This window comes from Poeciliopsis prolifica, unplaced genomic scaffold (assembly GCF_027474105.1).
Source record: "Poeciliopsis prolifica strain line A6 unplaced genomic scaffold, Auburn_PproV2 SCAFFOLD061, whole genome shotgun sequence".
Taxonomy (NCBI): Eukaryota; Metazoa; Chordata; class Actinopteri; order Cyprinodontiformes; family Poeciliidae; genus Poeciliopsis; species Poeciliopsis prolifica.
The window spans coordinates 2,479,685-2,490,736 of NW_026562436.1; positions in this window are offsets into that span (position 1 = coordinate 2,479,685).

Sequence of the window (11,052 nt, forward strand, 5' to 3'; positions counted from 1 at the left end):
AAACCTTGCATGGAGAGATGACCTGGTGGTCAGCCTGACGGTGCATCAGCCTCTCTCATGGTGGACAGTGGCTGATTTTGTGACCTTGTAGGTAGATAAGGTTTGTGGATAGGATCGGTTCCACAAGTAAGAAACGGCCAATTGCCAATCGTCCTAAGGGAAGTAAATCAGGGATATGTATACCATTACAGACATACTTATGTAATGGTGTAGTCTGCCCCTGATCACACGAGTCGCATGACCGGCTGGATGTTACTACTGGTGAAAACCAGGAAGAAGACAACAGGAAGTGGCAGGAAGATGATGGGTGAGCAGGTGACTCCTCCACAGCTCTTACTTCATCACACAGTTTATAGAAAACTGTGAACAATCTTAACTCGCATGTTATTTTAATTTATGACTTAATGGAAACACGGCAGTTTCAAAATTTTATTTATTTATTTATTTATTTTGACTGACATGAAGAATAAATTAAAATGGCAAGATGGAAGAAAACAATCAATAAGGAAAAGAGCGAGGCAGAGAATAAGTGAAACAAATCCAGACGTGTACGGATTGTAATCCTATTGAGATTTTGCGGAGTGCTCGGATAATCCTGTGATCTCAAAATAAGGATTATTTTCAGCAGCTTATTAAATCCCATCAAAACTGACATTAGCTGAAGGTAGTCATTATGTGAAGAAAGAGACCCCGCCTCCTTCACTCTCTGTTGAGCTTGAGTTTTTCCTCCAAACCTCCCTCTGCAGGTGAACAGATGATCGATAATCAAACCCGATTGGCTGCTTGTTAATCAGCATTAACTGGAGTTAGAAACGCAACACAAAGCCAGATGAACTGGATCTGAACATAGATCCACTTTCTGACTCGTTATCGTCAGAACTTAATGACTTTCATCACATATGATTAGATATGTCTTTTAGTTCCAGAACCAAACCCTCTTCAGCAAATAAATGCAAGATTCAAAACAATGACCATTTTCTTTGGTAATTATTTAATATCGGAATTTTAGAGAAATTACATAAATAAAATATCTGCAAAAAAAAAAAAAAACTTTCAGGGTATTTTTCATTTTGAACAACAAAACTTTTTAAAATTTTCTTTCTTTATTAAGCATGTCACTTACACAATTTCCTAACCAAATGCCGTAGTGAAATTGTAGTGAAGAAGAAAAAGTCCAAACGGACATGTGTGTCTTCGAAACATTGTTAAAACGAAACTGAGTCTCAGCATGGTCTTACCTGAGGCTGTGGGACAGACACGGCGCTGTTCTCTGGTTCTGGTCCGGATGTTAACGGCTTCAGCTCTCAGCATCCGTCCAGCAGCATCTTCTCCTCCGATCTCCTCCTCACTGACAGCCTCTCCAGCCCCACGCGCTGTAGTAGGAGCTCTGCTGCCTCCCCTCCTCACTCTCTTTTTCTCTCTCTCTCTCGTTTTGCTAAACCTGTCCGCTCTCATCACGTCAGCGCCGGGCGAAATGGTGATGCCTCAACTCTTGGCAAAGTGAATTAAAAGAGACGCAAAAGAAGCAGTTAACCGCTTCATCAAAGTATAATCCTACAGAACTGGAGGCAGATTCATGACTACAGTTCAAGTCTGAGATAAAACCTGGAGATTTAATACTTGATCTTTAAAAAACATGCATTTCTAATAAGAAACCAATGAAAGAAAGTTAAATAAACTTGATTATTTTTCATATTCAAAAAAACACATGATCTGCTCTTATCAGATCATGTGTTACAGCATTTTTTAGAGTCTGTTGTAAATCACATTGTGGCTTCTACATTCATTTTTAATTAAATTCATTTCTTTAGCTTATATTTGTCACTTGAAAAATGAGGTTTTTCTCTTATTAAAGGGGCAGTGTTTGCATATATAAAATTTCCCTTCTCACCCCCGCGGGTGGTTCTTATCCTCTGAGCTCGGGTCCTCTACCAGAGGCCTGGGAGCTTGAGGGTCCTGCAGTATCTTGGCTGTGCCAAGGACTGCACATTTCTGGACTGAGATGTCTGATGTTGTTCCTGGTATCTGTTGTAGCCACTGCTCCAGTTTGGGGGTTACTGCCCGAGGGCCCCGATGACCACAGCACCACTGTGGTCTTCACCTTCCAGGCCCTCTCCAGTTTCTTCCCTGAGGCCCTGGTATTTCTCCAGTTTCTCGTGCTCCTTTTTCCTGATGTTGCAATCACTTGGTATTGCTACATCAACCACAACGGCTTTCCTCTGATGTTTTATCCACTACGACAATGTCTGGTTGGTTTGCCATTACCATTTTGTCTGTCTGGATCTGGAAGTCCCACAAGATCTTAGCTCTGGTGTTCTCCACCACCTTTGGAGGTGTTTCCCACTTTGATCTCGGGGTTTCCAGTCCATATTCTGCACAGATGTTTCTGTACACTATGCCTGCCACTTGGTTATGTCGCTCCATGTACGCTTTCCCTGCCAGTATCTTGCACCCTGCTGTGATGTGCTGGACTGTCTCAGGGCCTCCTTGCACAACCTACACCTTGGGTCTTGTCTGGTGTGGTAGATCTTCTCTGGATCTGGGCCTGTAGGGCCTGTTCCTGGGCGGCCAGGATGAGGGCCTCTGTGCTGTCCTTGAGTCCAGCTTTTTCCAGCCATTGGTAGGATTTACTGATATCAGCCACTTGGGTTATTTGCTGGTGGTACATCCCATGTAGGGGCTTGTCCTCCCATGATGGTACTCTGGCACCTCAACCTCCGTTCCCTGTTGTCTGAGACATTCACTGAGCACATTGTCTGTTGAGGCTTTGTCCCTGATGTATTAATGGATCTTAGTTGTTTCGTCCTGGACAGTGGTTCTCACACTCACTAGTCCTCTTCCTCCTTCCTTGCGGCTCGTGTACAGTCTCAGGGTGCTGGATTTGGGATGGAACCCTCCATGCATGGTTAGTAGCTTTCTAGTCTTAATATCTGTGGCTTTTATCTCCTCCTTTGGCCAGCTAATTATTCCAGCAGGGTATCTGATTACTGGCAGGGCATAGCTTTTATCGCACTGATTTTGTTCTTGCCATTGAGCTGGCTTCTCAGGACTTGCCTTATTCGTTGGAGGTATTTAGCTGTGGCTTGTGGTATACCTAGGTACTTGTAACTGTCCTCTATGTCTGCTATTGTTCCTTGTGGGAGTGAGACTCCTTCTGTGCGGATCACCTTCCCCCTCTTTGTGATCAGCCGACCACACTTCTCTAGTCCCGAATGACATCCCAATGTCCGTGCTGTAGATCCTGGTGGTGTGGATCAGTGAGTCGATGTCTCGCTCACTCTTGGCATACAGCTTGATGTCATCCATGTAGAGGAGGTGACTGATGTTGGCCCCATTTTTTGAGTCGGTATCCGTAGCCAGTCTTGTTGATAATTTGGCTGAGGGGGTTCAGGCCTATGCAGAACAGTAGCGGGGACAGAGCATCTCCTTGGTATATGCCACATTTGATGGACACTTGTGCAAGTGGTTTGCAGTTGGCTTCAAGGGTGGTTTTCCACAGCTTCATCGAGTTTGCAATGAAGGCTCTCAGAATCCTGTTGATGTTATACATCTCTAGGCATAGGCTTTCTTGTAATCGATCCAAGCCATGCACAGGTTGGTGTGTCGGGTTTTGCAGTCTCGGGCAACTGTGCGGTCTACGAGGAGTTGGTGTTTGGCTCTCTGGTATTTACACCGATACCCTTCTGTGCCGTGCTCATGTGTTTATCCATGTGTTTGCTTATCTTGGCCGCTATGATGCTGACATGAGCTTCCGGTTGTGGAGAGGCAGGTTATTGGTCGGTAGTTGGGTGGGCTGGACCCTTTGATGGATCCTGGTGGATTAGGATTGTCCGCCCTTCAGTTAACCATTCAGGGTGAGTCCCACTTTGTAGCAGCTGGTTCATTTGGCCTGCCAGTCGCTCATGGAGAGCAGTGAGTTTCTTTAGCCAGTAGGCATGGATCATGTCAGGCCCTGGTGCTGTCCAGTTTTTCATGCCTGAGACTCTTTCTTGAACATCTGTCACAGTGATGGTTACCGGGGCTTGCTCAGGGAGGTTGCTGTGGTCCTCTCGTAGTGACATTGCTGTTGTGGGACGCCTCCCTTTCCCATATGCCTTTCCAGTATTGTTCAACTGTCAGAGCTTGTGGAGCTCTGACAGTTGGCTCACTTCCCTCCTTGTTACCTTGATTTTAGCCTCTAACCGTCTTTTCCATGGTGGGTATTGGGTCTCATGGTTGCTCTTATAGCCAAGTATCTCAAGGATCACTGATGCTGAGTTGTAGATCAGCTCATTGGTTTCTGTCATGGTGTTGGTAGGGATCGTTCTCAATGCTGCATTCACATTCTCAATGAGACTTTCTGATGGTACTTCACTCAGCCGTTGTAATTGGCGCCGAGGAGGCCTGGTTGTCATTCGGGTCATGATTCTCTCTCTCAGGTCAGCAGCTGTCTCGTTCAGCTCTGTTTCGCTCATTGGGGCCGTGTATCCCCTCACTGGGTGGGGACTTGTAGTTAAGTCCCCACAGTCCTGACATCCGGGTTCCTCCCTTTTGCCGTAGCATTTGTGTTGTATCTCGTCAATCTCAAGTTGTGATAGCAGTTGCCGTTTGCGGATGTTGGAACACTGAGTTACTAGTTGTTTAGCACTTAGTGTTGACTGGGGATGTCGAAGTAACCATTCCTTCCCCAGTCTTTGCATGTAACCTCTCTCACTAGGGTTACTTGAGTAGTAGCATTCCAACAGATCCACATTTTCATCTCTCGCCCATTTCCGTCTTGTTCCAGTAGCCCATTTGTCATCAAGGTGCTCTGGTTCCCCAACACCTGACGCAGACCTTGTTTGGCCGGGCGACGTCTGAGCCGGCATGTTACGCAACTTAGTATCTCTCATGGTATGAGGTAGGCAGTAGCTTGAAGGGTCTTGCCTAAGGACCCAGACTGGATTCGAACCCTGCCCTCTCGGGTGATATACTGATGCCTTATGTATTGAGCTATCCAGTCAGCTATGAGCTATCCAGTCAGCTATATATATATATATATATATATATATATATATATATATATATATATATATATATATATATATATATATATATATATAGTATAAGTGCATATATATATATTCACAGAAATTGTCCTTCCTGATTTAACGCCTTGAAATTGGATCTCTGTCTCTTTAAGAAACTCCTGCTCTTTCTGAAACTCCGCCTTCAGGAAGTCATCACAACATGGCCCCTCTGTAGACCCTTTAAGGTTTTCACTGACAAATAGCTGATATGAGCTCAGCTGCTTCTCCGTTCCACCAGCTGTTTGCCAATTGCTGCTGGCTAGTCTGAAGGAGCCGAGTGGAGCTGGAGGGAGTCGCAGGGCCTAGGAGCTTTATTTTCCCCGTAGACAACCAAACTATTGTGCTGCTTTAGTATAGTGTTCATTAGATAAATCTATAAACACAGAAATATTCATAATGTAACTTGATGTTTTGCTTATTTATTCTGATGGACATGTCATTTTGCATTTAAAATGTAAATACAGTTTTTCATATATATATATTTTCATATCTAACACTCCTACTTAATTTTTTGTGTCATTATAATTATTTCCATTATAATTATTTCTCGCTGAAATGTCTTCCTGTGCTTTAGAAACTCGCGGTGAATCTCCACACGAGCCCACTACACTGAACAACATCTATTTTCGGAGCTTTATTTTCCTCAAGCAAAACAGCTGCACTTATTATGTGCAACACAACACAAATCCAACAGCCGCGCTGCAGCGTGCAATTAGAGCACCATGACGATTATACAATTCCGTTATTCAGCTTCGAGATAACCGGAAGGCCTTTCCGCGGAGCGAGCGCCGCCACAACGAGGCCAGATACTGTTACAGTGACGCGGGTCTTTGTACTGCAGCGCTGAAAGCGGGTCGTCATGAGCCGGGCCGCTTCTCAGTGTTGCTGAACTCTGGTTCGGATTCGTGTCTGCAGGTTGAGCTGAAGAAGTAGAAGCAGGTGTCAGAGTGTGAGACGGCTCACTGCTGCCATCTCGTGGCATTTTAACTGTACTGCGTCATAAAATGCCGGGTCACTTCAACTTGGACACACGGGAACCACATGAGGCACAACATCATATATATACATAAATAGATATAAATGTTTAGATTTAATTCTTTAAAACTTTTATGCTTTTAAATAAGGACTGGTCTCAGCTATTTTTATACAACTGCAAGCTGGAAATGTACTTCCTCTTTTTCCAGGAAACCTGCTCTTCCTGTCTCATCTCTCTCTCTGACTATTTCTTATGATTAGATAGAAAAAATAAGTAGAATTAAAGCAAAGTTTGCAGGAGACAAAAACAACACACACAACCAGATTTATTTTATTGCAGTCTGGGTCTACTGTTGGGTCTGGATGTCACTTGTGTGACTAATTTTAAAGGAACTTTATTTATTGTTAACTTATGTGTGTGTGTGTGTGTGTGTGTGTGTGTGTGTGTGTGTGTGTGTGTGTGTGTGTGTGTGTGTGTGTGTGTGTGTGTGTGTGTGTGTGTGTGTGTGTGTGTGTGTGTGTGTGTGTAAGTTAATACAAAAACAATAAAATTAAGACTGGTTGTTTTTTGTCTTTTATTTTTAAGTATGGAATAACATACAATGGAATATATTGTAAACTGCATTGTGAGTGAATATATTGCATTTCTTATATTCCTTCAACCATTTCGCATTTTGTTGAATTACGACCGCAAACGTAAACATATTTTATGTTTGGAAACATTTTATTAGACAACACAAAACTAGGATATGACGGACTTGGAAAGAAAACAGAAATGTTCCCCACTTACTTTACTGAAGAAAATGGGAAATTTCTGGCCTTTTCCTCTGTCCTGAATACAATCTCGTGGGATTGTATTCACAGTCCCCTTGTATGCAACGTAACCGTTACAAGGAATGGGTGAAATCTTTTGTCTCTAAAGCCAAGAGAGTCATACACCAAAAGACTTGGATTTTGTGAACAAAATATTTAGTTTGCATACTAAATATAATTTGGAGTTACATAATTAGCTTCTAGTTCCATCTCCCATTTCTTCATATTTAGTCAGCAAGCTAAATATGTCTCTTCAAACTCAATGTTTAGTTTCAGGCTGAATAATTATTTAGCTGCTTAAGTATTTGCTTTCAAAACGAGATTTTTAGTTCGCAAAATAAATATTTAGCTTCAAACTGAATATCAATTCAGCAAGCCAAATATTTCACTTCTCACTGTACATTTAGCTTCAAATCAAATATTTAATTAGCAAGCTAAATGTTGAGCCTGAAATTTAATATTTAGTTAGCAACCTAAGTACCTTACTAAGCCTGAAATTTAATATTTAGTTAATATTTAATTTAGTTAATATTTAATATTTAGTTAGCAACCTAAGTACCTTACTAATAAAATATTTAGTTTGAAGTGTTTGGCTACATTTAAGGACAAATGAGGCCCGCACAACCTTTTTTAAATCATTCTGAGAGATCCATGTGAAATCTGGGACAGCATGTTGATGATGCCCTTCAGAGGAATTCTGGAAAGCTGCGGCGGAGCCGGGCGACAGGAAGCGGAGGGGGAGAGTTAATGACGAGCGACAGATAAATGCCAAACGCATGGCCACGTATGCTGGTAGCTCTGGGTCAGTGACGTATTGAGCACTAGTGTGTGTGTGTGTGTGTGTGTGTGTGTGTGTGGGGGGGGGGTGTGTGTGTGTGTGTGTGTGTGTGTGTGTGTGTGTGTGTGTTTTATAGAGGCCTGCGTGAATTCGACATGTTTTCGTTCAGCAAAGTCGTTGGTAACCCAGGGTGAGACGCCCCTCACAGAGGCTGTTTGTTCCACTCCACTGCCTTTCTGTGTGTATTTATAAGGAGCGGTTGGTACTGAACGCCCTGCAAACAGTACCAGCAGTTTGTTGGATACAGGTTTTTTCATGCCGTGTTTTAAATGTAGAATGAAAAGATTGTAAGGGTCAGGGCTCAACTACGGGTTTCGGATCATCCTGAGCAACAGTTTTGGTTTCCCAAAGGATTTTCCATTGGTGAAGTCCACCTTTTTCAAGGCCCATATTTATATTTTTCCCTTATATCTTAACGAAGCTTTAAAAAAAATCCCTTATAAGCTTCAGGATTTGTTCATTAAAACTGAAAAACAAAACAAACATGACCCTGATGCAGACTTCTGGGTCATTTGGTAAAAGGTTTTCTTTGGCAGCTGAACTTCCATTTCAGTTCCAAATCACTGCAGCATGTGAACAATGAGACTTTGTAAAAACGAAATAAATAGCTGTTTCGGTGCTTTGTCTGCAACAGTGCTCAGCTTAAGAATCACAGTTTCAGTTAAAACTGCATAAGCTGTGAAATTGTCCTTCTTAAAATCAGGAGGGAGTGTTTCAGAGCTGGATTTTAAGGTAAAAGTTTCCAAATCATTTTATTGATTTAGAAACTTGGATCCCATTTTTGAATCTACTATTAGTGGCAGCATGTGGAAGTAGCTCTGCTACATTAGTCCTCATTGGTTCTTCTTGTAGACTTTTGTTTGGTTGAGGCATTGAATGAATGGACAACTATTCTCTGTGATTTTAGATGCTTGTTTCTCCTTGAATTTGGCATCATTTGGATGCTAAATGTATTTGCGAGTGCAGTACATGGGTTACAACCATTGCACTTTCCAAAAGTGACATCCATTTAGGTTAACCCAGGCTCGACAATGGTATAAAATGCCTACAGCAAAGAATAAATCGACAAAACAAGTTTTTTAGACGCAATTACACGCGTGAATGTGTTTGTCCACTGAAAAATATCGCTATAAATAACTGATGTTTTTATTGGTCGTGATGGGAAGTTTCTCTGTTCTAATGCTTTTTATTTATTTAAGTGATGCATTTCATTCAGTCAGTCAAAAGTCACCATTTCAATGAGCGTTCTGTGTTAACACCCAAACGCTTCCACCAAGGCTTTGAAACAAAAAAAAGATTCTTGCTGTGAAACCGAGACGCCTCTGTGCCGTCACAGGCCGGGTTCACATTCATAAGCTGAATAACAGCAGTGTTGATTCTTCAACAGGCCAAACAGCTGAGCAGAGGCCTTTAAAGGCATAAAATGATGAGCACTCGTATTCTTTAGCTACAGTTGCTGCAATTGCCAGCTAGCATCTCGACAGACTATCACCAAGTGAAGCTAGCTAAAGTTCACCCATATAAACAAACTTTCTGCTACACTGATTTTTGGGGTTTTCGAAAGTCGCAATTCAAATTCCAAAAAATAAATGCTTGGAATATTTAATTCCGTAGGTAATGCATTTTTGTGAATTTCACTTTCTAAAATGAGTGGCAAGTTGTTGTTTTTTTCATCTTTACATGTACTTTTATGTACATGGACTCATTTTCTTTCCTCCAATGGATGTTAAAGTTCACGCTTTAAAACACATCACTCTTGTTTTTGAAATAACGGCACCCAAGCTAAGAAATTTCCAAAAAAAGGTTCACAAAAGCAAATCTGAGACGCAAGCAACACACAAGACGATGCGTTAACAAGGCATGAGCTAGCCATTTATTGTTTAGAGGAAGTTAACATGGTTAACTGTATTCAAAGTCATACAATACACCTCTTAAGCTCTGTGAGAGGCTCCTCCCCGTGTCTCAGGGTGAAAAGCTGCGAGGAATATAGATACAGTATATTTTATTGGCAAGTAGATATGTTTTAGCAAGTACATTCTCTTCTACTTGGTGTTCATGTACAATATACATGTCAAAAAAATATAGTTTGTTTGCTTCGGGATCCTGCTTTCGTTTTTTTCTTTTTCTTCCTTTTTTTTTTTGTTCAGGATGTTCATGACGAAGGAATTCACATTTAGCTGTTACTCGTTCTTAAGATGGCGCCGGAGCTAGAAGAGCAGCCATTTTACACAAATACGCGTTATGCATAGAAGGCACCTCTACGCATTAAAATTGCTTTCATGATTCATGGAGAAGAGCAATCATCTGGGAAGGAAAAGGAAAAAAAAAAAAAAAAAAAAAAAAAAGCATCTGAGAACACAAGCACACCACGGAAAAACAAAGACAAAAAAAAATAAAGAAAGCAAGCGATTTAGAAGAGACCAGACGAGAACAGAGTCATCCTCTCAAGGAGAAATCTGCATACAGTACACCACACCACAGAGCGTCTCCACCAGAGGAAGGACTTCGATCAGAATAATCAAAGAACACTTTGAAGCAGGAGAGATCCGCGCTGGGAGAACTTCATGATTCCTACAGTAAAAGAGAAGCTGGTCGGCCCTGATTCAGTGGTTGTATAAAAAAAACCAAAAAAAAAAAAAAAGTGTCTCTAAAGGCAAAGAGCACAGCAACTTCCACTTCATTCCCCTGCCCCCGCCCCGCCCGACCCCCCTCCTGTGAGAGATTCAGAGTTAGAACTGTTACAGTAAGTAGAACCACAACACTGCAGTTTCTCAGGGCAGAAAGCGAGAGGAGCAACGCTTAAGTTACGTGTTTAAGTGAGAGTAAAGATTGCTCTGCATAAGTGCAGCTGATTGTGGTGTTTGACATTAATAAAAAAAAAGTTTAAAAATCCCTCCATTTCATAATTTTGTTTTAAAAAAATGGTATCGGTTAAAAAATATAAAAAAAAGAGAGATGCTGATTAGTCTTGTCAACCTGACGTATGAAACTAGCCCGAAAATAAATCCAGCACTTAACTTCCTCTTGAAACCACTTCTTGTTTTTAGCCCCGTTCAGAGCCACAGCCCCTCCATCTATCTCATTCAGTCGGTTTGTAGCCGTCAGCTACATTTTAGTACAGCTACCTGATAAAATATATATTAATTGATAAGATAAAATTTGAAAACGTTGGTGCAGAAGTGCTGCAAAGCTTATGTGTCTTTTAGATGCATTTTAGTTCAATGTCGCCCCAAATGTGCCTACAGTGATATTAGGGTTGCTGCTGAGGCGCCATTTTCCGTTTAAAATTAATATGGCGTCATGGTTTCCACCCAGGAAGGTGAGCACTACAGAGGACCTAAGAGAGAACGCTGGGATATCTTAAACCGCTGACCCTCT